We start from the raw sequence: 3,194 nt of genomic DNA, 5'->3' as shown, positions 1-3,194 counted from the left end.
GCCATGTGGTTGCCCACCCCATTTTTGTTCAGATCTGCTTGTAAGGTTACCATGTCCTGTATAGAAGATATTGGCCTGTTTAGCTTAGTATTGTCCGCAAATAATGACATTGTGCTGGTTATCCCATCCCCTAGGTCTTTTATGAATAAATTAAAAAGGATTGGTCCCAGGACAGATCCTTGGGGGACCCCACTTTCCACACCCAACCAATCCGAGTTCTCCCCATTTATCAGCATCCTCTGGACTCACTCCTAGAGCTAGTTTTCATTCCAGTTACCCACCCTATGGTCCATACCCATGTACCTTAGTTTGTACAGTAAGCTTTTGTGGGGAACTGTAGCAAATGCCTTTGCAAAGTCTAGATACACCACATCCACAGGCCTTTCTTTAGCTAGATGGCAGCTTACTTCTTCATAGACGGTTAATAGATTGGTCTAGCAAGAACGATTCTTGATGAATCAATGCTGATTACTACTAATGATACTGTTTTTATTAAAGTCTTGTATATAGTCCCTTATCATCCACTCCAATATCTTGCAGACTATTGATGTTAGGTTAAGCAGCCTGTCGTTTCCCGGGATATATCTCGGCCCTTTTTTAAATATTGGTACCAGGTTGGCTTTTTTCCAATCAGCTGGCAACATTTCCATCAGTAGACTATCCATAAAAATTAGGAACAATGGTCTGGCTATCACCTGGCTGAGTTCTTTAAGGACCCTCGGGTGTAAAGCCATCCGGTCCCAGTGACTTATGTTAAGTTTTTCAAGTCTAGTTCTGAGTCTGTCTTTTTTTAACCATGAGGGTGCTTCCTGTGATGTATTAATTTTAACATTACAAGCTGGGTTAGTGTAGCACCCCAATTCTTTTGTGAAGATTAAGAAAGTTAGCTCCTTTTCTCTGACCTTTGTAGCCAGATTCCCTTCATTGTCTTTTATGGATCCAATATGTTCTGGCCTCACTTTTTTACTATTTATATACTTAATTTCTTGGGGTTTTTATTTTTTACTCTTCCTCTATGTGCCTTTCATGTTCTATTTTAGCCACTTTGATTGTGCCCTTACATTTCTTATTGCACTCTTTGGAATGCTGCCAATGACCCCTCAGCCTTGAATTTTATGAAGGCCATTTCTTTAGTTTTAATATGCATTTTTATGTTGGAGCTTAGCCACCCAGGGTTTTATTTTAGCCCTTTTAAACGTATTCCCTTTGGAATGCACTGGCCAATCCCTTTATTTAGTACATGCTGTCTATGTATAAAGACAACAATATTGCCAACTGCATTTAGTCGGATATAAAGCAGTATGCGTATAATGAGCGCTTCTCAAATCATGGCCCATATACGGCTGGGGCCCATGCACAAAGACTCTCAGTAATAGCCAATAAAAGCAGTCTCAGATAATTGGCAAAAGCCTTGATCTGCGACAAGAACTTCAGTACTGAACATCTGGTTGCAAAAGTTCAAAAACCGACTTCATGTCCATGTTAATGTTCAAACAATATCATAAATGTAGACAAAATAACATATTGCAGGTCAGAAGTTTTAGCAGCAAAGACTCTTGGGCCCTCAATGTGTAATTGCCATCTGAATATATTCAAAGCGATGCAGTAGAAACAACTGAACCCCCATGTCAGTATATAAAACACATAAGTATAAGGCATTCTGTATAGTGCACCATCATACGGAAACTGTTGGAAAAAAACCCGCTTCTAAAAGAAGGCCTATTAGAAACACTGCTTAGATGGAGCAATAGTTTATGAAATGCACAGTCAGATGCAAATTTCACATGAAACGGTAATTTGCAAAACAAAGGAAATTAGTTGAACTACGGTCACCAGAAATCCTTCCCCCAATATATCCACTTTAAGTGTATGTTCCAGATAGACATACAAGACTAGCATACAGCAGAACCCTTAGGAGTGTTATGGTGCATTCAACTAAAATACCCCCTGGTCTGTAATGCATACGCAATTGAAGTTTATGCCATCAAGCAGCAATTCGAATCCAGGATCTAGGTGAAAACTTGCTCTGTGGCTACCATGCATTCTATATCATCCAGTGGAAGTACGGGGGGACTTCAGGTAAAAAGCGCAAATGTGAGCGCACCAAGTGGTGTTTATAGTGGATACGAGTAACCCATGATAGGTACAGCTTCCACTCCTCCCTGACCATGGGCAAATGTTTAGTTGGAATGAGTCACCCATAGAGAAAAGTACACTGAAGTAACTCAAATATCTCACTCAGATGAGAAGCACTCAAAGTGAGGTCTTAAGCTGGATACACACTATCCAACTTTTGTGGTTAGATTTCCTTCAGATTTACCTTTTCTATGTAGTGCATGGGCCTGCCAGATTGCATACAAATTGAAAGTGTTTAGGTTTGACCTCATATTATATGGTTTTGGCAAGTCTAAAGGAAAAAAGTCTTCAGAAAATCTTATGGTATTGTATAGGCTGGCCATACATTATACAATACCTAATTGGATACAATTGAGTGTCGTTTTGCCTTGATCTCACATTACACAGTCCTTGTCAAATCCAAAAAACGACATAAGATAAGTGAACATGCATGGCCAGCCTCCAGGTCAGGCCTGGTAGTAAATTAAAGATGCTGACAAGAGCCTGAAAATGTGGCCAGAGCAGTCAGAAGTGCTCCACCTGCCTGTGATAACGAACAGTCTTTAGGCACAGGTTTGTCTATGCAGCCCTTGCATAGGGCTATCCAGGATCCAGTCAATTATATGTTGCAGGATCCAAACCAAAATCAAGCACAAAGACCTGATTGCACCCAGACTGTAGGGGGAGGAAGGTGTCCGACTTCTTTTACAGAGGAGACTAATCCTTTTAGGAGGGGGGATACCACTTGGCATCCGGACAGCTGGGGGTGATGGTTGAAAACCCCTCAGTAGGGGTGAAACCTCAGACGGGGGCTAGCATTGCCCCATTGTGCTACCCCTGACCTTCACTGCCCAAGGCTCGGTGAGCTGAATGGGAGACAGGACAGGGAGCCTCCTGCAGAATAGCACGGAGACTGGAGAAAATAACAAACAGGTGTAGCTCCTAGTGGATCCAGAGGAAACAATCAAACTGAGGCAGAAGGTATGGCTGAAGTTTTTATAATGGTGGACTATTGAGTTTCCTGTTTCAGGTGGGAGGAGCCTCTCAGATGCTGCCCTGGAAGATGATTAGAGAAAATA

This window comes from Pelophylax lessonae, assembly GCF_965119305.1.
Source record: "Pelophylax lessonae genome assembly, chromosome: 4".
Taxonomy (NCBI): Eukaryota; Metazoa; Chordata; class Amphibia; order Anura; family Ranidae; genus Pelophylax; species Pelophylax lessonae.
Note: the sequence above shows the minus strand (reverse complement) of the source record.